A 27,028-nucleotide genomic window follows, 5' to 3' on the forward strand; every position below is an offset into this window, starting at 1 on the left:
CACAGACAATGGGCAGGCCGACTCACTTTCTATTTTCTTCCATTATTTTCGAGCGGACAACCCTTTGACTTGACTCATTACACTTCATACTTCGCGCACTTCATGGAACTTTTACCATACTTTTACCCAAAATTGTGGACTTCAAGCCCCAAAACCATTACATGGGGGATCCATTTCCCAACAAGGAGGTCCAACCGATGGACTATACTTTAGTCTCATTCCTTCGTGGTTTCGAAAGAGTTTTCCACTTTGCATAGCTTTGAACATCAAGGCAATGGCATAACCCACTTTTCACACAAACATTTTAATCCAAGTATTCAAAGATCTTAAATACTTACCTCACGGTCCTTTGAAAATTCATCGCTCTCCTTCTTGTACCTGACTGAGGTATCACCTATGAATTATGTAACAAATCCTCCCAAAATCTAATCAATCCAATGATCAACAACCCACGAAATCTAGTTTTCAGAGGCTTCTAATCGTCGCACTAATTCAGGAGTCTAGACGATAGGATTATCAAGATTCCACCTTCCTTAGCTGGTTGTCAATTTAGATAACCACTAGTACAGTTCAATAGGAAAAGTGTAGAATAAGATCTCATGTATCTCTATGTACAAGTACTCGTTCAGCCATTATTCCTTCGACATGCGTGGATTCCTTTTTTCTTGCACCGTGAACTCGTGAATCTTTTGATCCAACCACTTTTCAATCTCCTTCTTGGTCAGATTCCAATGATGTGACATCACACATATCTTTCAAGTAGATCCTGGTCCCGACAACAGAATGATTTGGCGGCTTAGGGGGTCCTGACCCAAGTTCTGAGTTAGTTGCGCCAACCAACAAAACCCTACACTACTGGCCTATTTGTCTTGATGATTGCATGACAAATTTGATTCCTTCTTGAAAATAAAATATTCACAGCATTACAAAAATGACAAGGATATCTCTTGATTTTGAAATCAAAAAAATCCTCATTGTTGGATCGCTTGATCCTTTGAGCTAGACCCAGGCTCCACTAATCAGACTTGTGGTGGGTTAACAAATAGATCACATTTATTCCAGAGTATTGGATCTGGTGTAGGAACACGAAATAAAGTGTCATGTTATATCTTCATATTTGTGAGCTTGGTGTAATTGGGCTTGGCTGTGAACAAGGTCTTCACCAGCCAAAGTAGCTACAAATCCCTCTGCAAATAGTTTACTATAGTTATGCCCTTAAGAGTGGCAGTCTTCTCATTATAATAACCCACTTTATTCTTGGCTTAAACTAGAAGCTTCTCATATTTTTCCCATGGAATCATGTTACCTTGGAGATCCCAACAGCTAGGTAACCTTCCCTGGTCCTCTGATCAAAATTTGATTTGAATGTAGCTTTCGCTTTTTCTATGTCATTCAAACACCCCTCAAATTTATCCATTTTTGCTTCTTTCTAGATTACTTTAGTAATTTCCATAACCACCCCTACCTTTTCATTGATGTCCATGGCTCTGATGTTGCTAGATGATTTCTCATTGAGGTATTTGATAAAATTTTCTGCAGATTTGGCATTTTGAATATCTTCATTTTTTGGTGCCAGGATGAAGAATTGAACACTCCTGATTGCAATCCTTTTTTTAAAAACTAAGTTCATATGCTCCCATATATTTTTCATTTCAAAAATAATTTCAGCCCATATTAGTTACCTTTCTTGAACAAGGGACATATTTCCTTTCAACCTATTCTTTGGCCCTATGATTTCATCTTGGGCCACCTGTTATTTATTGTTGATTTTATCCACACTTTCCTAGGTGGACTGGAGTTGTTTCTCCTCGTTTTTAAGAATGTACTTGTTTTTTTCCATGTCAATATAAATATTCTTAAGTTCACTCTCTAATAGTTGCAAATCAGTGAGAACCTTGGCCAACTACTCATTAGAGTTATACGGATTTTCTGACACAATCACAGCACAAATGTGAGAATAGATTTTATGATGAAGCTCTGTGACCTTTAGTTTGAAGGCTACCACCTCATTATTCCTCTCTATCAATTCCTTGGCCAAAATTTCTTTCTCATTTTCCACTTGGGCCAATTCTTTACTTTGCATGTGCTTTGTATAAGGCATCTTGATTTGTTGCCTCAATGATTGGATTTCAAATTGTGATCTCTTTATAATAGCTTCCACAACAACTTTTTCATTTGGGACTACCCCAAGATTGACAATCAACTCTCTTTCTGTAGATGGAGGGCTCTTTCATTGGCCTCCTCTTGCTTCACCTTACTGGTATCTTTCTCTAATAAATTTTTAGCCTTGCTAATGGTCAAGGCTCCCTTTCTCAACTCACTATAAATAATCTCTCTCATCTCTCGCTTGCTTATGAAAATTGATATTTTCCTACAAATTAACACTGGCCATGTCGAAGGACAAATATATTTTCCTCAATTGCAATCTGGATGGATGGTAACTACCCTCTCTGTGATCCAGGTGGATATTGGTGGCCACCCACCAATTCCACTTGGACCCCCACCATTGCTTCTTTCAGTTTTTCAGTTTCCTTAATCATAGCACAGTTTACTATTTTTAGCAGTTTTTTGGGTCCTAAACTTCTGGAGCCGTTTTGAGGCCCTAAACGACGTTTTTTTTTAAATCTACCACAAACAAATTTATGTTTAAAATCATCTTTTTCGTCATAGTCCTCGGAGAGATCTTTCCAATGGATTATCATGCACTTCAAATGGAGATAATATGACCAAGTCACGACCTTGGGAAGTTGGTTGTCCAACTCACCCCAAAGGGGCCCATAAACTCTTGGTGTTACATCTCATCGGATTAGGGTTTTGGTTGTTTAGGGTTTGCTCTTATTGTTCAATAATAAAAAGGCCCTTGAGCCTCATTGCAAGGTAGTTCAGAGGCATGTAGCTGCCACATCTCTTCTGAGAGATAAGCTACCATCACCCTAGTTGGTTTATTTCCATTTCTGTTTGTAAGCATATTTCAGTTTTTTCACATTAATAAAATGAAGTATTATTTCCACTGCATCTCTATGTTTATGGTTATCTTTGTAATTTGTTTCATTCTTGTTTAAATTCGGATCAGTGGTATCAGATTCGTCTGCTTTTTTTCTTTGTTTTTTTTTGCATGTCCCCAACGAGGTCGGGATATGAGTTAGGGCTTGAACTGGTCGAACCTTTGCAAGACCAGACTCGCAAATCCCGACAGCCTCCCATGACAAATGAAAGAAAGATGAGGGGTTAGAAGATCCTATCAAAATCTTGCTCGAAGAAGCCCTTGAGCGACAAAGGAACGCGATGATGGACAACTTTGCCCAGATCCTTCAACGACTACCCAGGGGTGACGCATCAGCTTCCAATAGCTACTTTGGAAATGCCACATTATTTAAGGTACAAGTTAATTTTGAAGTCTCCATATTCGAGGGTCAAATAAACGCAGATGCTGTCAATAAATGGTTAAATCTACTAGAGGGTTATTTTTCTGTTCATGATTTTTCTAGTCGGGAAAACATTATTTTCGCTCTTCTAAAAGCATCCCCCCATGTCAAGCACTGGTGGGAAACCTACTGCGAGCAGAAGGATGAAAGTACATGCTCACTATTTTCAACCACACCCACTTGGAATTCATTTCGAGATGCCATCAAGGAGCAGTACTACCCTGTCGGAAGCTATGAGGATCAATACAAAAAGTGGACCATGTTGCGGCAGGGAAGGGACCAAGACGTGCCGGAGTTTACCAATATTTTCCATACCTTTACACAAAGTTGGGTATCAAGGACTCGAAGTAGAATTTGGTACTCAAATAATGTAGCTACCTGCAAAAGTACATCTAGGAAGAAATATAATTCCTGAACATCTCCTCGCTTGGCATGACATACTGATATGTCGTCAAGGTCGAGCAAAAGTTTAAGTAGAAGAAGTGAGACTTTGGATCTGCGAATCTGAAGCAAGGGAAAGGTTCCCCCAAACCACAGAACAAAGAACAAAGCCAAGGTGGGGCAGCCCAAGACAACCTGCCAAAGCTGCAAGTAAAGAACAACACCGTGAAGTTGAAAAGGGACACGGGAAAGTGGTGTGAGTTCCATAAGAGCTCCACTCACAACACAAGTGAGTGTCAGGCCAAGCTGTCACTAGTGGCCGAGCTAAAGGTTTCAGAATCAAATGCATGTTCTGACTCTGAGTCAAAACCTAACAAGCGGAATGACAAAGGGAAGAAAATTATCGATGCAGAGCCCAATGCCACCGTTGGCACCATGAAGATCCAAAAGGAGGAACCCGAAGATCCAAGAGGAGGAGCATCTCTTCCACTCCCAGATGTGGGTAAAGGGCTCCCTGCTACAGTTCATTGTTGACAGTGGGAGCCAAAAGAACCTTATTTCGGCAAAGGCCATGAAGCAGTTGGGCTTACCGACCACAGCACATCCACAACTGTACACCATCAGGTGGCTTCACCAAGGATGGGGTCTTCGCATGAGCCAGCAGTGTCACCTTCCATACAACATCAAGCCCTTCACAAATGAGGTATTGTGCAACATTGCTCCCCTTGACTTTTGTGATGTATTATTAGGACAACCATGCTTGTGGAAACAACATGTTTTGTATGAATCAAGGCCCGTGTTTTTATTGTTACTTTGGGAAATAAGCTGTACAGGATACTGGAGGTAGCACCGCCTATCGTCATCTCTTTGGTTACTGCAAAACATTGCAGTAAGCTTATTTCAAAAATAGAGAAATTTGTTTTCCTGATAATACGCCCTCAAAGAAAGAAGAAGATAATCGCCACAACCTCTAGATAGGGCCCCTCCACATGAAAACTACAGATGGACAAGGTCGTGGAGGAGTACAAGGACATATTCACCTCCCCCACAGGGGTTCCTCTGTGCTATCAGGTCAAGCACTCCATCGATCTAACCCCAGGTGCGCCACTGCCCAATGGACCAATCTATCATCACTCCGTTCTAGAGAACAATGAAATCAAGAGGTAGATTCAGGAGCTGCTATAGAAAGGTCACATACGTCCAAGTTCATCACCCTGTGGGAACCCAATCGTGTTGGTACACAGAAGGATGGAACTTGGAGACTCTTATTGCCTATCGGCATTGAACAAGATCACTGTCCATAATAGGTACTCGATCCCACAAATTGATGACCTCCTAGACCAACTGAAGGGGGGAAAATAATTCAGCAAGATCGATTTGAAGTTAGGATATCACCAGGTACCAATCGAACCCTCCAATGTGTGGAAGACTGCCTTCAAAGCCAAGGAGGGCCTTTTTCAATGGTTGGTTATGCCTTTAAGATTGACGAATGCTCCTGCAACTTTCGTGAGGCTAATGGATGACATCTTGTGGCCATTCACCAATTCATTTGTAGTGTTATTCTTGGATGACATCCTAATCTTCAGCCAGAGTTGGGAAGAGCACCTCCACCGCATCTGACAAGTTCTCCAAACACTGCAACAACATAAGTTATGTGCCAATTTGGAGAAATGCACTTTTGGCATGACCCAGGTTTAGTATCTGGGATACATTATTGATGAACAGGGGGTGCATGTGGATCTAGCCAAGATCCAAGTCATTTGGGATTGGCCATCTCCAACCACTCTGACAGAGCTCCGCAAGTTCCTAGGTCTTGCCAACTTCTACCACAAGTTTGTGTTGGTATTTTCTCATATCACATGGCCCTTGAATCAAGTCACTAAGGGAGGAGTGAGAGAAAAATTATTTTGGTCTGAATCTCAACAAAAGGCATTCATAGAGTTGAAAGATCACCTATGCTCAGCACTAGTGCTTGCATTACCAGACTTGCAACAACCATTTGAGGTTGATACAGATGCCTCTAACTATGCTATTGGGGCAGCCCTTACTCAACATGGGCATCCAGTGGCATATCACAGTGAGACACTTTCAGACACAGTTCGAAAGTATCCCACTTATGAAAAAGATATGTATTCCATTATGCAGGCCTGCCGACAATGGAAGCATTACATTTTGGGGAAGCAAAACAGTCATCCACACAGACCACCGACCCCTGTAGTTCATACAGACCCAAGGGAAATTTCAGAATGATCGCCATCAGAAGTGGTCCACATACCTGCAACAGTTCCATTTGAATATCAAGTATAAGAAGGGCAGCACCAATAATGTTGAAGATTGCCTCATTCGACCACTGATCATGATGTTAACCACCGTGCTCAACTCTTGTGGGCATGAGATTTCTGATTGGCCACTTCTCAACAAAAGCAACCCAGAATTCAGCCACACATACCAGACACTCTTGGAGGGTCAGCATGTTCTAGATTTTCACCTTCAAGATGCCTTGTTATGCCACTTGGGTCACCTTTGTGTTCCTTCAAGCGAACATGCCAAGCTGATTTGGGAAGCACATTATAGTCGGGATTCTAGGAATTTCAGGGTCAAGAAAATGGTGGCAGTACTGCAGAAGTATTTCTATTGGTCGAATCTTCAATAGGATGTCGAGAAGTACATTAGATCATGCATTGCCTGCGCCATTGCCAGACCGACCATCAAGAAGCAAGGCCTCTATACCCCGCTGCCTAGCCCTAGTCGACCTTGGGAATCCATCTCCATGGATTACATGTTAGGCCTTCCTTCCACTAAGCATGGAAACGATTGTGTTTCTGTGATCATTGACAGGTTCTTGATGATGGCCATTATGGTGGCCTACAAGAAGAATATCACAGCCGAAGCAACTACTAAACTCTTCTTTGAACGAGTGTGGGTACACTTTGGGATCCCACAATATATCAACTTAGATTGGGACAATAGGTTCCTCAATACATTTTGGTCCAGTCTCTGGTCGATGCTAGACACCAAACTCACTAAGTCCACAGCCTTCCATCCTCAAACTGATGGCCGGATAGAGGTTGTCAAGAGGATGATCGTACAAATTCTACACATGTACAGCTCAAAGCATCCATGCACATAGGATCAGAACCTCCCCTATGTTTAGCACAACTACAATTGGGCTCTCCACAGCTCAAATGGCCATAGCCCTTTTCAGGTGGGCTTGGGATTCCAGCCACTATGTCCCATTGATGTGGCCATGCCATTTGCAGCTACTCACGCAAATTCGGCTCATGTCCATTCTGAAACAGATAAGGCAAACAACTTCATTGAGCACATCCAACATATTCGCCAGCAGGTTCATGACATTCTGGAGAAATCAAATGCCAAGTACAAGCAGTGACATGATCAACATTAGGTGCCACATAAGTTTCAAGTGGGCGACAAAGTCTAGTTGCATTTGCAAAAGGAACGCCTTACCGGAGCCTATCAGAAACTCAAACCACTATGATATGGTCCTTACACCATTACCAAGGCTGTGGGAGGCAATGCATTTGAGCTCAACATTCCCCCATTCCTTGGCTTGCACCCAATGTTCAATGTGGACCACCTTCAGACATCCGACATTGCAGAACAACTCACACCCATAGAGTTAAATCCAGATTGCATGGAACAAGCTGCAATTGATCGGATCATGGACACACAGATCAAGCATACTCACTAATAGAATATTCAATTATATCGAGTTGTCAAAGTAGGCCAACTCCTTCACTAGGGCAAGTGGCTCACCAGGGACCAAGTTTAGCAGAAGTTTCTTCATCTCATGGAGGAACTCAACACAATGGGGGCCATTGCTTCCTAAGGGGGGAGGAATGATCCAGGTGGATATTGGTGCCCACCCACCAATTCCACTTGGACCCCACAATTTCTTCTTTCAGTTTCCTTAATTATAGCACAGTTTACTATATTTAGCATTTTTTCGGGTCCTAAACTTCCAAAGTCGTTTTGAGGCCCTAAACAATGTTTTTTTGGAAATATACCACCAATGATTTTTTGTTTAAAATCACCTTTTCCATCGTAGTACTTCGAGAGATCTTTCCAATGAATTATCCTGCGCATCAAACGGAGATAATATGACCAAGTCACGTTCCCGGGAGGTTGGTTGTCCAACTCACCCCAACGGTGCCCATAAACTCTTGGTGTTACATCTCCTCAGGTTAGGATTTTGGTTGCTTAGGGTTTGCTCTTATTTTTCAATAATAAAAATGCCCTTGAGCCTCATTTTAAGGCATTTTAGAGGCATGTAGCCGCACATCTCTTCTCAGAGATAAGCTACCATCACCCTAGATGGTTTATTCCCATTTCTATTTGTAAGCATATTTCAGTATTTTACATTAATGAAATGAAGTATTATTTCCACTGCATCTCTATGTTTATGGTTATCTCTATAATTTGTTGCATTCTTGTTTAAATCTGGATCACTCTTCCAACTACCCTTCATCCCACTTAGGACCAGTTGGTTATGTACTCCCCAAGGAGCCAAGGACTACTACCTCAGTTGAGTTGGAAGTGGTTTTATTCCTTAAGACATTTCCCAGTCAGCTACATATTTTATCTATTTGTTGGTGCTTATAATTCTCATGCCTGAGTAGTCAAATTCCTCCACATGAGTATACAAAAAGGTAGACCAGGATAGAATAGTATCAGAAGTAGGAGGTGAGGTAAAATTGGTTGCACTGGAAATTGATTGCTTCAGCCAAAAAAGAAGGAATGTCAAGAACAACATTTGGTTTCATCATTGTATGTAAAAACCCCAAGGCTACTTTGGAGACATTTGTTGTCTCATCCTCACCAAACAACAGTAGAATAATAGCCAAAATCAGTTGCAAAACTTCTGAAAAAAGGAAATGGGAAAATTTTATGAACTAGTAGGCAACTGGGTGTTTGGAGCCAGAATTAGCTGGATAAAGGCCTGGTTCTGAATTTTAATTGTAGAAGAGGGTAGTCTCTTTAAATTTCTCCAAATCTGGGGATTTTGAGTAAATGAAGGCAATTTGTATTAATTATGGGGTAACTTCCAGAATGTTTTCCCTAGTGGATGAAATACAACAGTTCTTTTCCTTGACAGAGGTGGTCATAATCCAAGACAAATTCTAGGAAATAGTATACAGTTGGCGTAATTATATAGTACAGTCCTCACTCTACAACTCAAAAGGGGTCTTCCTTGTTCAAGTGGCTACCATAGAAATCAAAATGGAGGTCCAAAAGGTTTAGAGGGTAGAAAGGATCATGAATTTATGCCTTTGAATCCATGAAGGGTTCTAGGTGACCAAAGGGTTTCGACTGTTGTGGCTTCATGGTTTTTGGCATAGTTTTATTTAATTTTAGCATGGTGAAAATGATGTGAGGACAAAGAATGGTGAATTACCTATTGACTAGAGGAAATTAGATGCTACAGATGCAAGGCAAACTTTTATGCTAATCAACATTCAGGTGGATGGTGTTGCAAATAGGTACATAAGCAAGAAGTACACTAATTTGAAATAGACCAATTTGAATCCTAATGGTCAAACTATGGAATTTTATGGGTGGGAAAAGAATGAGATGACTTGGGGACCACAAAGGATTAAATTTTCCATGTTTACCTTTTCCTCTCTCCTAACATCCCATTTGAGCACAAGGTTACCTGGCTGAAAGAAAAAGAAAAAAAAAAAATAAATAATCCTTAGCCTTTTTATCAAACATAGCCTTCATATTGTCCTGGTACTTGATCAAACTCTGATTCACATGTTCTATGTTCTCTTGCAATTCCACTAGTTGATTCATCCTTCTAGTCAAGGAATTAGGTTCCCCCTCTGCATCCTGAAGCATTTTTTCCACAAGCATGTCCAATTGAGTAGGAAAAAGTGTTGAAGTCCCATACACTCATTCAAAAGGATACTTACTATTTGATCTCTTAGTGGTGACTCTATTAGCCCATAATTCAAATAAAAGTTGATAATCTCAATTCTTCTTGTTTTGTTCTATAATTTTTCTTGATGTCTTATTGGATGATTCTACCAATCCATTCCCCTGTGGATAATAAGTAGTGGATTGTCCCAAGATGATATTATAGTTCTGATATGAACTGATCAACTTGGCATATTTGAACACATGATCATTATCAGTAACTATCTTCCTTGTATAACTGAACCTAGCTAGAATGTTTTTCTCCATGAACTTAATGACCATTGTGTCAGTTGCATTCCTAGCAGGGACAGTTGTGAGGATCCACTTGTTTTTTCCATTAGATGGTGGGAGGATTTCCCTAATGAAATCTAGGCCCCATTGCCTAAATGGATCCTCCACAAGAAATGGGATTAGAGGGAGGGGTTCCAGCTTCTGTTTTTCATCAAATATCTAGCATTCTTTACAAGTCTTCACTTGATTATGTACATCACCAAACAATTTAGGCTAATAGAAGCCATCTTTCAAAATTTTGTGAGTTGTTTCTTTCTAATAGTGTCATCCACAAGCACAGCCATGAAATTCATCTAATATTTTTGGGACTTCTTCTTCGACCAAGAAAAGTTACAGAATTCTCACAGGATCCTTCCAATATAATTGACCATTGGAGATAACATTTTTTGTGCTTGGAGCCTTAAATCCCTATACTTCACATTATTTAACTCAGGTGGGAATTCCAAAAATAGTAGATAATGGAGAATGAATTTATACCAACCAGAAATCAAGTACTTCATTGAACTTTTTTTTTCTCCTCCCCTCGTATCCTCTTGTTTTTTTTACCTTTCTTATTTTGAGTTTTTAGCTAGTGAATTTATACCTAATGCCTGACAATTGGCCTCTGACAAAACCTATTTCAATATGTAACCCTTTACCATTTTGTGGGCTTGATGTCCATATCATATTCTTGTATTTTGGCTATCCACTTGCCTTTCTTTCCCTCACTATCTCCCTATGTAAGAATGTCCTTTAACATTATTGTGGGAACATAAGAAATTACTCTAGACTGTAAAATATAGGTCCTGAAAGAATTCATGGCCTTAACTAGAGTGTAGACCTGCTTCTCTAGGATATTATACTTTAGTTCTGCATCTCTTAATACTTGAATAAAAAATGCAACTGGATACTCCTCTTCTTTATTCTTCTGCAACAGTGTTAGGAGAAGCAAAGGAAAAGATGAAAAGGGCTTTCCAAAGTTAGGGCTAGTCAAAATTGGTGCCTCCCCAAAGGCATTTTTTATTCTCGAAAATGATTCCCTTGTTTTTGTTGTCCATTTAACTTAATTTTCTTTCTTTAACATATCAGTGATCCCCCTCGCGGTCTCAGCATAATTGGGCACAAACCTCCTCAAGAAATTAATTTTTCCTAAGAAAACTTGAATCTTCTTTTTATTTTTTGGCAAAGGAATATTGTTAATTGCTTCCACTCTCTTTGGGTTAATATTCACTCCTTCTCTTGAAACTATGTGCCCTAACAGTTTGCCTTCTCTTAGGGCAAAATGGGGTTTCTTTCAATTCAATTACAACCCAAATTTCCTACATTTTTCAAATGCTTTATTTAAATGTTGCAAGTCTTCCTCATCAAACTTTGAGAAGATCATTATGCCATCTAGGTAAATGACCACAAACTGATTTTTCATCCCAACAAAATTTATATCCATTTCCATCTGAAATGTGGCACTAGCATTCATGAGGCCAAAAGGCATTATGGCATACATGAATGTTCCCTAGGGTGTGGTGAAGGAAATATTTTTTTGATCATTACTATGCACAACAATTTGATTGTAACTAGAGAACCCATCAATCATGGACAATCTTGATGACCCCGCCACATTTTGTAAATTATAATCCATCTTGGGTAAAGGGTAATTATCTTTTAAAGAATAGTTTTTTAACCTTCTGAAGTCGACACACAATATTATCTCTCCCTTTTCCTTACTAACAGGGACCAAATTAGCCACCCAATCTGAATATGTGAAGGGAACAATGATCTTAGACTGAAGTATCTTGTTTACTTCTTTATCTATCGGGGGGAAAAGAATGGGATTAATCTACCTTAGTTCTGTTTGTAAGGTTTGATTCCTGGTTTCAGGGAAATTTTATGTTGAATGATACTAGTATCATAGATTTTCAAATCATCATGGGACCAGGTAAAAACATGAGCATACTCCTTGAACAAGTCCACATACCTCAATTTGTATTCTTCTGGGATCCCCTTGACTAGTTTAACCAATTTAGGTTGTTGTTATGTGTCAATGTTACAATATTTTGTATCTTCCTCATACTCCTTGGATGGTTTAACTGCCACATCATTAGTATCAAATAGTTTTTCCAACAAAACCAATCCCTTTGGGATTATGTTTTCCTTCAACTGTAAAATTTTCTGACCAACTATAGATTCTTCTCAAGGCACATGTTGTTCATCTCCTGCAATTTCATCCATATTTTCATCTTCCTAATAAATTAAAAATTTGGAAAATTCTCCTATCACCTCCATAAACCTTTTAATCTGATATTCATCTTCAAACACCTGCCAATATTTTACATTGTATGGTACTGAAGGTCTGTGTTGGTGGGAAATAATCCCTAAGTCCAGGGTTGAAAGCCTCAACAGAGTGGAATATATTAATCAACAAAGAACACTTAATCCAGCATGTCAAGAATTCGAATTATTAAAGTTAGAATTATGAACATACCCAGGAGTCCTACGTTTGAAGATGTTCATGTAGGGTCCAAACCCTCTGCTTCCTCCTGAATGTGCAGACCTATAAATCAATCATAGAAGCATAGATAGAAGATATAATTCAAATTACATGCATAATAATATGTTAGACCATCATAAACAGCAATTTAGACTATCATTCATAAGATGACAACATATATCGGGAACAAGACATGAGTTTCATTATTGATGAATAACAGTAAATACAGGATAGATACAACCTGATCCAGGCCAAAGGCACTAGGAAATCCTTCCTCTAGATCCATCCAGGCCATGCCACAAATACAACCTCTCTAATATATGCAAGAAGATGCTATATAAAGAAATTGAGCATCTTTGTAAAGGAAACCAAGGTTTTCTAGAGATTAGGAGTGTAGGAAGCATGGGAAAAGTATACTTGATTTGGGGGGAAATCGAGCATAATGTCGATCTCTCTCTTCTTCTTATGAATTAGGCCTACCCAAGGGGTGTTTATATACCACCTCAAATTAGCTTTTTTAGTTAGGCCATGATCTCCTATAGGTGGGCTCTTGATAAAACCAATAAACCCCACCTGAAAAATAGCTTTTTATCTTTTTTTGCAAATTTAAAAATGTATACAAGGGTATATTGTTTTGGGATCCACATGTACGCATTAGTTTGTGGGAAAAGTCATGTATGGAATTTGAAATATACTTTTTTAAGAAAAAATCAGGTCTACAACGGTAAAGGGACTACCCAAGGCGATATAATAGCATCAGGTCTACAGGAGTGTTGAATGATGCTATAACAGTATATACCTAATCTCAAATTCATATCCAAGAAGGGGGTTTTGTGGTGGCTTGAATGTGTTGGTTGTTGTTGCTAAGGAATCGACCATTTTTTTTTATCTCTAGGAAAAAATTGAATATTGAATGCCAAGAAGAAGTTCTCAATCAGATCCCATACTTCATTCCTATAAGATTTTAGCATAGGGTGCTTGGTTTGGCATTGATTCCTAATTTGTTTTATATTTAGTTCAGGATCTCCAAAAACTATTAGACATTCAATTTTCATATTGTTGGCAGCTTGTAAGCCCAACACCAGTGCTTCATATTCAACGATCTTATTTTTGGTGTCGAAATCTAACTTTTATAATAGAGGGATAAGGTTACCTTCTAGGGATATTAGCAACACACAAGCTCGATTTCCCTCTTTTGAGTAGGCCCCATAAAAATACAATTGCCAAAACTGGTCAAACTTCCTTTCTTACTTTCTCAAGAGGCACGAGAGATCCTTTTCCTAGCCATATACTAGAGAGTTGTTGGGACTATATTCTCTAGTGACAATTTTTACAAATTTGGATTTCCTGTACAACTTGCATTCTTCTCCACCAAACACTATAATAGTGGCATATGAGAGGTCTAGTTTGATGGACCCTCCAAGCTTCATTTCCCATGATCCAAAAAGAAGCATGCCAAATCTTATAGGAATGTTGGAAACCACAATATCCATTACCACACTCTTCACAGGTATTTGAGATATATTAACCACCAAATACTTGATCATCCTAAGGCAATTTTCTCTCTTAGAATCAAAGGAATATAGGTATTTGTATGGTTTCATGATCTATAAGCCTAACTTCTCCATAACATATAGATGCATTAAATTATAAGAAGCTCCTAATTTGAGCATACAATTATGTAGCAGCAAATCATGAACCATTAATGTAACATAAAATGGAGGGGTGGAAGGGTATTGCTCCTCCACATGTGGGCCAAACATGACCACAGGTCTCTCTTCTTACAAGTTCAAACTATCTTGTGTTGAGGTAACATGAAACACATCCATTCAAAAAATTTCCTTTTGTAGGCAGGTTGTTTCAAAAATTCGGCCAAAGGGATAAATATTTTCACCATTTCTAACTCCTTTTACAAACTAAAAGCAGAGGTATTATTCACCAATTTTACTTGATCTACTGACTCTTTATTTTCTCGATTCGCTGGCTTAGGTTTCATATGTTTTTTTCCTCTTTTTTAAAATTCGGGCTTAGGAGGTTTAGGATGGGATTTTTCTCCTTTGGTCATTGGATCGGGCCTAACAGGTTGTTTGCCCTTATCAACTTGCTTGCTTATGGTGCGTTAACCAGTATCTTCACCTTAATATTGTGTCTAAGATCTTTTCCTAGACCTCAATTCATATCTTCTATGCAACTCTGCTTGCTTGAAATCTGCAAACTACCTACAGTGAGCATCTATCTCTTCTTCATCCAAGGGAACATTCAGATCATCCTCCTCTACTCATTGTGCTTCTATTTCATGTTCTTCTTCTAATAGAGTTGAGTATTGATTCTCCTAAACCTCAAGAGTATCTTCAATGCCTTCCTCTGGATCATCTTCTATATATAAGGGAGCTTGTATTTGGCCTTGTTGGTCCTTTCTTTCCCTCTGCATGAGTTGCAAAGGAGGTCCCCTATATTAGGGATTGAAGTTTATGTTTTGACCTAGTTGTATCTATCGAGGAGAGTTTTTGTTCTCCAACTCTAACTTCACTAACTTGTTTCAGATATCTATAATTAACTTATTCATTTCATCCAACTTTTTCTCATGGGTCTCATTTACTTGGCTAGAGGAACTGGCTTCCTCTTTTCCCCTTCTCCTATCACTATGTTCTCATTTTTCTTTCCCTTTCCTATTGATGAAAAGTTTGCTTCTACTTCCAGAGCATCATTTTATATCTGGTCCAATGTGGGGGATTTATTTTCTTTGAGAGTAAACCCAAAATCTGATTCAAAGGCTCCAAAAAGCACCATCTTAGTTGTTTCCTGTGGAGGTTTAATCTCAGCAGGCAAGTTGTTATACAATTTATTAAATCTTTTCATAAATTTGGTGACATATTCATTTTGCCTTTTCTTTATTGCATTAAATCCAGTTAGAAAATATCCATGGTATTTCTTTTCACCCAATTTCTACATAAAGATGTTATCTAATTCCTCCCAAGTGTTGATCACATTATTTGGCAAGGTCTTGAATGATTTTGAAGCCTCCGCATATAAATACTAGACAAATAGCCTTATGACTATATCGAGATGTTCCACATTCAAGTTTTTTGCAAATGCACAAAAGATCTCAATATGTTTTTTGGCTGTGACATCATGTTCCCTAATGAATCTAGGAATTTGAGATAATCTTGGGGCATTGCATTCATAGGTTGTTGTAGATTCAGAGTAGCATATATGTTGAGTAAAAAGATAGAGACAAACATATTTTGTAAGGGAGGTTGAATAATATTTACAACAGGGCATGGGTGAGGGTTTTAATGGAAAAAAACAACTGAGATTGGGTGTGAAATAGTTGTGAACGTTTGAGATGTGGTAGGAATGAGTATATACTTAATATCCTCGACTTCACGGAAGGTGTGAAATTTGAAAGGATCAGATCTGACAGAAACTTCTTCAGTATTTTGTTTTGGAAAATAAAATTCAGATGGGGGGAATGTTGAAAATGGCAACAAGAAATGCTAAAAATAGCATTGTTATAAATAGTATTTTAGGATATACTCCAACTCTGTTGTAAATAGCAAAAAAATAGAAATGCTAAAAATAGCATTGCTATAAATAGCATTTCGAGATAGATTCCAATTTTAATTAGTCCCTGAATTAAAATTCGAATTTGGTCTCAACAGTTGTTTAACAATTAATTAATTAATTATTCTTGAGTTAATTAGTTGGAGAAAATCAAACATGAAGTCTTTGTGAAGACATGCAACAGTTATCCCTTTGATTGAGGAAGTTATCCCTAATTAAGGAGTTAAGGATGAGTTGTACTTTGAGTTGTAATTAGTTAGCTCAGTTAACTGAGTTAAGTCTAGTTAGATTAGTTCCAACAGTTTACGGATCTGATTGTGAGTTCAGTTAGTTAATGCATGCATTCATGTAACTACTGCACTTCAGATAACTGAATATTCTCTCATAAATAACTCATGCATGTCAGTTAAGTCAAAGACCCAATTGAGATTAAAGGAAGGGATAGTGTACTATTAGTTGGAGGATTTTTCCTATATAGGAAACTCATCCATGCAGAAGGAATAATTTCCTTCAAGATTGCACTGTTATTTTTGAGGTTGGTGAGTAGTGTGTGAGGTAATTACACACAGATGGTAGCATTGGACCTCAGGAGAAACTGCACAAGGAAATAGGAGGCTTGTAGTGTAGAGGAGAAGGTTTGTGAGAAGCCTTTGACTATCTATGAGAAGCAAAGGGATTATACTGAGAGTTGGATAGCTTGTGAGCTAAATCTTTGTGTAATCCTGAGATATTTCCACTTGTCTGATAATACAGATAGCGGGGTTTTTAGGTGAGGCTCTCCCCAAAGTATTCTTATGTGCTTCATGTGTATGATTTCTTCTTCTCTGTTATATGTGTTCTGATTGATCTAGCTCAAATTGATTAAGCTTCCACAAAGTTTGATTGTATAAGTAGATCTAGTATTTTGCTTTAGTATATTGCATTATCTGGTGATCTACAATGGGAATTTCCACATGGTATCAGAGCAAAGGTGATCAAAGTGGAGAACAGTATACAAAGAAGGGATAAGTTTGAAGTTTGAAGTTCCTGATTATATAATTCGAATTCTTATCACATCTCAAATTTCACCAATGGCGTTCAACAGTTTAAGACTCTAGTATGCCCTTGATGGCAGCTCGAATTATATAGCCTGGAAGGATCGCATGGAAGTAGTATTAGAGGATAATGGTTTGAAGGACTTCATTGATCAAGAAGTCCCCAAGCCAGCAGCAGCTAATGCTACAGAATTGGCGGAATGGAAGAAATGTGTGGCTAGAGTGAGGAGAATCCTTTTGGAGGGAGTTCGAGACCACATAGTCTCGAGTCTCCATGGGAAGGAGACACTGTTTTCAATGTGGAAAACATTGATAGATCTATATTAGAATAGCAGTGATGAGAGGAAGTTGGTGCTGAAAGACAAGCTTCGGAAAATCAAGTGTGAAAAGGGTGATACGATCTCTACATATCTGAACAAGCTCACCACCTGTAGGGATGAGCTTGTAAGTGTAGGGATCATGACAACTGATGATGACATGGGGAGTCTTGCTCTCCTTAGTCTTCCTAAGAGCTAGCATAGCTACCAAGACTCAGTAAATGGAAGATATAAACTACCAGATTGCGAACGACTTTAGTCGGATCTGATGCATGAGGAGATAAGGAGAAGCACGAGAGATGGTTCTTCATCCAAGGAGGATGAAGATAATTGCGCCTTAGTAAGCCAGGCAAAGAAAGGGAAGGAGAAGAATTCTCATCCCAAATCGAGTTCTTCCCATGGTGGGAAGAAGTTTGACAAATCGAAAGTGCGATGCTTTCATTGTCATGAGGTGGGCCATTATGCAACAAATTTTCCATTGAAGAAATCCAAGATGGGATCTAAGGAAGGATATGAAGGTGAGGCATTGGCCTCTCAGTTCGAGTTGGATTTTACCCTCATCGCATGCATGGTTTCATCGATGATAGGTTGTGGTTGGTTTCTTGACATTGGAGCCTCATTCCACATGATCGATGATAAGAGTCTGTTCAGTTCCTTTGAGGAGAAAGACCTCAAGATACTCATAGCGATGGGTAATGATGAAAAGTATAGTGTTTCAGGTGTGGGCACGACTTCTTTTCAAGGGGAGCATGGAGCTCGCATTACCTTGACACATGTGAATTATGTGCTAGGACTGAAGAAGAAGTTGGTATCGATCGTGATGCTGGAAGACAACGGCTATGATGTAGTCTTCAGTAAGGGAAAGGTTTTCCTTAGACACATTACCACGAGACAAGTGAAGCAGATCGGTTCACAAGTCAAGAATATGTATGCTCTTGAGGTTCAAGATGCATGCAGAGCCTTGAGGAGCAAGGAAACTTTTGGAGACTTGGTGGTTGAGAGGGAGAGTACATTACCTCTCAACATGTAGCACCAGAAGAAGTCTCAGACAATTGTGGAGGAGCCACAATTGGTGAAGCAACTTTAGGAGGTTTTGGGGCAGCCACAACTGGAGAAGCCAAGAGGAGACCGAGTAGAGGCATCCACTCATGTAGAGGCCTCCAGTAGGGGGAAATTTCGAGCCAAGTGGGAAGAGGGATGACATGCATCCATACCACTAGGTGGGAGGTGGGTCGATGTGAAGTGATAGTCCCAAGAAGGCTAAAATAGGAGCAGGATCCTTGAGGTACCCAACCTCTTTTATTAGGCCTTGCTACGGGAGCCCCTACGAGGAGTAGTACGACTAGCTGAGTGGGTAGAAACGAATGCGGATGGAGAGGTAGAGAGAGCTATAGTGTAGGAGTCCCAAGACAGTGTAGAACTAGCAAGCTACAACAATGTGAGAGGCACATAAGTGTTGCACCAGTGCAGTATGGCACAAAGAGGTGTGCAAAGATGTAAGATGCAGGGATTTATTGTAGTAGCACAGAGGTAAGAGAGGGAGCACTTGTCAGCGGTAGAGGGAGCTTCAACATCAGAGGGTGTTTCTAGCCCAATAAGGAGGTCAGATGGGATATCAATTACTTACTTCTCAGCAACTGAGTTGCAGTGCAACAGTGAGCAGCATGATGAAACATAATGAGAGGAGATGCAGTGTAGATGCAGTGCTAGGAGATAGGACCAGCAGCAGCATGGATGCAGTAGGAGGAATCAGTGTGATTTATGTAGCCAGAGATCAAAGTGATAAAGGCTAGAGAAGTCAGATATTGAAGAGCACAGAGGTGCAAAGTTTTCAGTCGACAGAGGCAATAACAGTCAGAGACTTTGATGACAGGGGCATCATTCTAATTCAGGTTGGATATTTTTTGTTTCTGGTGTTGCTGGAGCAACAACACTTGAGAGAAGTGTTGCATGCAGAACATTCCAAATGTTCAGGATCGGGTTCAAGTTGAATGCCTTTCTTGTTTAGAGGGAGTGTTGAAAATGGGAACAAGAAATGCTAAAAATGGCATTGCTATAAATAGCATTTCAGGATATACTCCAACTCTGTTGGAAATAGCAAAAAAATAGAAATGCTAAAAATAACATTGATATAAATAGCATTTCAGGATAGATTCCAATTTTAATTAGTCCTTGAATTAAAATTGAGAATTTAAATTTGAATTTTGTCTTAGCAGTTGTTTGAAAAATAATTAGTTAATTCATCTTGAGTTAATTAGTTGGAGAAAATCAAACATGACGTCTTTGTGAAGACATGCAACAGTTATCCCTTTGATTGGGAATTTATCCCTAATTAAGGAGATAATGTTGAGTTGTACTTTGAGTTGTAATTAGTTAGCTCAGTTAACTGAGTTAACTCCATTTAGATTAGTTCCAACAGTTTGTGGAACTGATTGTGAGTTCAGTTAGTTAATGCATGCATGAATGTAACTATTGCACTTCAGATAATCGAATATTCTCTCATAAATAACTCATGCATGTCAGTTCAGTCAAAGACCTAGTTCAGATTAAGGGAAGGGACTATGTACTATTAGTTGGAGGATTTTTCTTATATAGGAAACTCATCCATGTAGAAGGAATAATCTCCTTTAGGATTGCACAATTATTTCAGAGGTTAGTGAGTAGTCTGTGAGGTAATTACACACAGATGGTAGCATTGGACCCCAGGAGAAACTACACAAGGAAATAGGAGGCTTGGAGGGTAGAGGAGAAGGTTTGTGAGAAGCCTTTGACTGTCTATGAGTAGCAAAGGGATTGTACTGAGAGCTGGATAGCTTGTGAGCTAAACCTTTTTGTAATCTTGAGATATTTCCACTTGTATGATAATACAGATAGCGGGGTTTTTAGCTGAGGCTTTCCCCAGAGTATTCTTATGTGTTTCATGTGTATGATTTCTTCTTATCTGTTATATGTGTTTTGATTTATCTACTTCAAATTGATTAAGATTCCGCAAAGTTTGATTGTAGAAGTAGATCTAGTATTTTTCTTTAGTATATTGCATTATCTGGTGACCTACAGTGGGAATTTCTACAGGAAAACACTCTTCTGAGAAATATAACTCCTAAATGAGGTTTCAAGAGAATTTATCTCAAATTTTTGAGAACTAGAAGCTGAGATATTTGGGGGAAATACAACAAGATCTGGAATACCTAGGGTTATTTCTCTTCATATTCTCTTGGAGAGAATTATTTCTGGGTCAATGACTGGAGGATTTTTCTACTGGGAAGTATCTAAACAAGTATGAGGCCTCCTAAAAGAATGGGTCACAATATAAGGACTCTACTAGGTGAGAAATCTCAACCCACACTTCCTTTACTATTGGGCATGGGATCCCCCCACAGCATGTTTTGGCGCTCAAAGCCCAAGTTTTGGTCAAGTGTATTGTAAAGGCTCCGCAAATTGCAGGCACAGAGCATGAAGTATAGGATGAGTCATAGGGTTTCCACCCTAAAATATTGTAATGTAATATAAACTCATGTTGGCCTTCCCATGGTCTATGGACCATGGGATTGTATAAATAGAGTAAGGCTCTAAGTTGTAAAGAGAGCGAATAAGGAACAAGGAGGAGAGAAGAATACTAATGGTTCGAGCATAGAGGAAGAGTCTAAATGTATTGGGTCAAAGTAGTAGGAAGAGGCTCAATAGCTGAGTGTGCACAGGCCTAGTAGATTTCACAGCTGAGTGTGCGGACCCCTGAAGTTGAGTGTGCAGGGTGGTGTTGAGTCTGTAATCTTGATCGAAGCATAATAAAGAGAAGTTGATTCCTATTTCTGTGTATCTACTTGTGCATTGCCTTCTTTACATTTATATTTTATTATTTATTGCGTGCACTGATATGATTGTTGAATATGCTCTAATAATCATTAGTATTACACAAATAAGTTAAGTAATCAGGTAATAACAGATTGAATAGCAAGGAACTTTGGTATTATAAGGGTTGCGCCCTGAGTGGGGCTGCGCGGAAGCAACATCACAGGTTGTGAAGTTATAACAAGTGCGCGTAGCAACGTGCGCACAGGGTCAAACCACAGACCTCTAGAAGCTCATCAGACATCACTAGGGTGTGGAAACCTGGTTCTAGCACCCTCTCATACTACTTTAGGTGAGACCTTAGTCCACACTCTGTGGACTGTTGCCGAAAGGGCCAGTAGTACTGGGATTTGCTTGGCTAAATCACCTCTAAACCTGGGTCAGGCCCATACAAGCCAACAAATGCTTCTGTTGCCAGGACCAGGATGTGCATAAGGGATGTATGATGTCATGCCAATAGAATCCAACAAAGAAACAAATTGAAGACTGGTTGGACAAGAAGATTCACGAGTTCACGAAGTAGGAAAATAGAACTCCGCGAGTATTTAGGGAACAGTGGTTGGAGCACTACTTGTATACAGAAATCCACGAAATTTTGTTTGCATCCTTTCCTTATGAGCTGTATGAGTGGATCATGAAGTTAGCAGACAACCAGGGAAGGTGTAGGCTCGACAAATCAATAGTGTGGACTCCGAAATTAGTGTGGAGACTAGAAGCGTAAGGAGATAAGATTGCGTGAGCTATGGACCATTGGCTCGACTGAATAATAGGAGGATTTATCACTGAGTTTGCGGTAGACATGACCATCAGCTACAGTGAGGCAGAGCGACGTTTCCTCAAGGGACCGCAAGGTAAGTATATTAAATCTTTGAACACTTGGATTGAGATGATATTGTGTGAAAAGCGGGTTAAGCGAATAAATTAATGTTTGGAGCTACGTGAAGTGGGAATATCTACAAAAGCAGAGGTAGCGAAGAATTAGAAATCAGTCCCTTAATTTCATCCTCACAAGAAAGCGAGGAAGATCTCGCAAAAGTTTCTCCGAGAAGCACAGTCAGTTTGATAACGCAGTGAATTCTGCATTTACCACCTCCACCCACACCACCACCTATCTCACCCTCCTCAACTCCATCTCCACCCACCCCACCTCCGCCACAACCATAGTTCAGTATGGTGAGTTTGATCAAACTACAGGTATTCAGAGGAGTGGGGAATGAAGATTCGAACCAATTATGGTTCGTGGTAAGAGAAATATGGGAAGCACAAGGCGTCATGGATGACAATATTAAAAAGGCTACGCTAGTGAGTGCGCTGCAGGATCGTGCATTAACATGGTATATCAAGCATTCTAATGACCACCCAAACGCAAGAATCGCAGAGATCTAGGCCGCGCTGAATAGGGAATTTAGCAAGCCAAAATCAGAAACACAATTAATCATTGGGTTTAAGGAGATCGCAATGCTCCCAGGCAAGACTCCCTAGGAACTGGACCAAAGGCTGAAGAGTACGATTCGCGAAGCCAATATGACGTTGACAAATGGATATCATTGCGCATGGTTTGTAGCATCACTTACGCAACACTGAAGGATGGAGCTGTCACAGAAAAAACTTTCCACCCAGGCCGAAGCTTTGGAGATGGAAATGAGATTACATGAGACCCCTATACAAGACCTTGCTTTGGGAGTCCAAAAAATCCATGCGCAACTGTAGAATCTGTTATCACAAAATCACTACTGAGGGCTGCAACCAAGCAAGATTTCATGTAACTCTTTCAACCTAACTTTAGATCAAAGATTAGCCTCTTTGATCAGAGAGGGCTCTCTCACAAACTCTTGATAAAATCCTTCACTACAATAGATGGCTAACTCTTTATTCATTCATGAAAGCAAAAGCTGGTTGGAAACATATCAAACTGGTTCTCATTGGGCTATGGAGTCTCATACACTAAGTGAACAAGAGAAACAAAGTCATTTCATGGAAGTCAAGGCTCTTTGCATTACATGTCCAAACATATTCCATAAAAACCACAGCGTGCTAAATACACAGGAAGTCAGAGCATAGGATATGAATTCTGAGTGATTGTACTATAACAAGGTTGTAAAATAACATATGATATAAAACACCACCATTACATTTGAACACAATAATCCATCGAGAATCTTGAGAAGAAATCAACACTGTTTTACTATTACTGTCATAAGTCTTACAATGGCCCAAAACAACTCTGTTTTTGTATAAAATGTCCAACCTCTTCTACATCTCCTATTGATCCATATATAGGCAAACAAGCTTAACCACCTCGAGCTTCCTCCTCCAGCATGAGGGGAGCCTCGAAGGTGGCTATTGACTATCCCTATCTAGTGCATAACTAATTTATTAATTACAAAATGTCTAAACTGAAATCACAAATGGTTTTCATTTAATCAAAATCCTAAATCTTTGCTCCTTGTCGCATGATGCTTTTCTGGCTTTTGACACATGTCCTTTGGCTGCTTGGGTTAAGATGGCTGAGCTACAGATACAATGAATACTGACTTTGGATGCTTGAAAGCACTGATGGCTCATTAATTTACCAAAAGACGTGCTCCTATTTTAACGGTCTCTGTTTCCCAACATTCTCCTAAAGTGTAGCAACATGTTCCCAAATCTTTTAACAACCCCATGTATGAAATACTACCATGTTTTTGAATGTGCTGTAGATGGTATTGATAAACAGATATCTCTCTTCCACAACTCCCGCTCACAGTATCACACTAGCTGCTCTGCGCTTTAAAATCATCACCTACAGCAGTTTCGTAGCGCGCTACGAAACTGCTGTGTGATTTTAGAAAACACAGTCTTCTTCACTGGTTTCTGCTAACACTGTGCTTATGGCTGCATTTTTTCCAACAGTGGCATCCAATGAAACTTGTAACACATCAAGAAGTCACTCCATCCCTCTTACTTTATCAACAACTTGAATTGCATGCTGAACTTGTGATATTGCCAAACCTGTGAAATAGGCCGTTACTTCTGGACTGAATCTGTCCTTGATATGCTTTATACTCTGAGGTAGTTGCCTATTTAAGAGCAACAACTAAGCCAGTTCTGGTATGATTGTGAGGACCACCTTGAAGACCAGGGAACACAGCTGCGTTAATCCTTTCCTCATAGTCATACTTAACCTCTTGCCCCTGCTTGTTGATTTCTTTGATGCCCTTTCCATAAAACATCATTGCACCACGAGGACCACGGAGTGACTTGTGTGTAGTAGTAGTCACTACATCTGCAAACTCAAAAGGAAATGGAACTACACCAGGTGCAACAAGTCCGCTTATGTGTGTCATGTCTGCCAACAACATAGCTTTTTTACTTGTCACAAACCTTGCGCATCCGAGCATAGTCAAAATGGTGTGCATAAGCACTAGCAACAATGAGTTTAGGCCTGAATAGGACCGCACTTCTCCAGCTGGTCATAATCAATATAACCTGTAAATTCATTCAATCTATGAGGCATTGTTTCAAAGAGGATTGAAACTACTGAGACCGTTTTAAAATCGGTCTGGTAACCATGAAACAGATGGCCTCCATGTGAAAAAAATCAAGTGCCAGGATACGATCATGTGGCTTCAATAAAGCAATGTAAACTTGAAAATTAACCGGATAGCCTGACAAGGGTTGTTCATTAACTCCCCATTTATCTGGATCCAAACCAAATGCTTCCAATGATCTTTTTCTGACATAACGACTCTGTCATGTCAATGAATTCATTTCCTTCACTGTATTTATTTGTCATGACTGATCCTACAGCCTGCATGACTGATAATGAAGTAAAGTTCTCTGAAGGAATAAGTTCAAGACTCTTCCATTGTCGATTCTGGAGAAAATTCCTCCTCGTCCTTAACATAAGGCTCAAATGAATTCTACATGATAGGATCATTCAATCTCTCGTAAGCCGCAGCATTGAAATGTGAGCAATCTTCTGGCGAAAAATAGACACCCGCTGCCCAAATCGAAATACATACTCTGTATTCTAGTAATCCAACGCCTTGGCCGCTACTGCCATCGCTTGGCTTTCATGGATCCAAACTTCTTCCCTGGCTTACCGAGACTTGTCTGGAATTCATGTAATGTCAACAAATATAGAGAAACCCGTGAGAAAATGGAGGTGGTGTCATTGCATCATGGGAATCAAAATGGACTTTTAGTATGATGCAGATCATCATTTATTTGATCCTCAACAGTGAATTCTTCATATAGACGATCATCCATTAGCATGAAGCCACTAACCATGCTCTATGTTGTCTGCTGGATACGGCTCCTGGCAAAGATAGATGATTGAGCGCAGACGAAGGATCTCCAGAAATGGGAAGTTGATAATGTTGGGGAATCCAGACCTATACACGCCCTTGTTCACCATTGAAAAATTCTGGCAAAACAGTCCCAACAACGCAAATCAGATGCGCAAAAGAAAGAGTTGAGATATCTTGTGTCAAAGGTTGAAATTTGTCTTCCTCCATTTGCGCATGAACGTAATGATCTATAACATCCAGCAATTCCACAAACACAATCCCAACATCCAGTGCGCTGTTGTAGAGGCCATGTGTCATACAGTTAACACGTATGTTGTCACTTGTCCATAATCGGTTTCACCCACATGCAAGACTTTTTGTGAGTTGGCTCATTACTCTTTTGCTGGCCGCGTACATGGTACCAGAAAATATCTACAACACCAACAACCGATGAAATGAAAACAATGCTTCCCCTTTTTAATGCTTTTGGTAGAGAATGTGACAGCTGAGACATATGATAAGCTGATTCAACGTTGATAGACATAAGGAATGCGAAATCTTCATATTTATACCGACATTATTAATCAACATATTGAGTTTCCCATTGCAAAATGAAAAACATCTTTCACTCAACTCCTCTTGTGCTGAACGAGATGATAAAATATAGACTATACCATCAAACTGCAGCCCAGATTCCTTTTACTGAGTCAAACATTCATTAAAATCCTTCAACTGACACAAGGTAATGATAACTTGGAATAAGTCAACGAACAGAAGCCTTCTCATAACCGATTCTGATCAAGCATTGATTTTAAAAAAAAGAACACGGTTTTGAGACTTGAGTATGAAACAGGGTTTTGATGGAACTTCGTTGGTGATCATGAGAACCTGCCACAACAACTATGAGCGCAAAGCAAAATTACCACTGGAATGTTCCCCTTCAATGGAGTACAAGCCCACACAAAACAGCTTGACAAACCTCGTTTCCTGCAGTGTTTCCATCAATTCACTTTAAATATCCGTCATTTCCCAATTTCGCAGCGCAGCCAGTGCAAGGTCAGTGTTTTCGCTACGAAATCACTAAAACAGATGGCGCTGCGAAACTGCTAACGGATTTATGTGCTGCAAAAACACCCTGACTTTAAGCTAGGCAAAAAACTTTTTGGTAACAGAATTATCAGTGATAACAGAATCTATGTCTAGAAATGCAAAGTTTGAAATAGGACAAGACACCTTGGTCGGAGGCGCATGAGGAAGAATGGTGCATAAAATACAAAGGCCAAGGGCATGACAAGGACAACTATCCAATGTTTGTGAACTACTTGGCAGGAGGAGGGCCAATGCCATTAAGACCTGAGGCATAGGCAGGGTTGAGCGCGAAGCCTGCATTATGGTGCGCAATCTGTCAGATAGGAGGAAAACACACTACGAATAATTGTCATTTGTTGCAGAAGTATATAGATGTCCCAGCAATTGTTTTGTAGTTTCTACAGGT

General features: G+C 39.6%; 1 pseudogene; it reads right to left on the reverse strand.

Annotated features, from left to right (window-relative positions):
• Positions 1–24,210: 24,210 nt before the first annotated feature.
• Positions 24,211–25,148, reverse strand: LOC149257256 (serine hydroxymethyltransferase, mitochondrial pseudogene; annotated as a pseudogene).
• Between the last annotated feature and the right edge of the window lie 1,880 nt (positions 25,149–27,028).

Source organism: Pinus tabuliformis, chromosome 6 (assembly GCF_031772625.1).
Source record: "Pinus tabuliformis cultivar Carrire ecotype Pingquan chromosome 6, CPIR1, whole genome shotgun sequence".
NCBI classification, from domain to species: Eukaryota; Viridiplantae; Streptophyta; class Pinopsida; order Pinales; family Pinaceae; genus Pinus; species Pinus tabuliformis.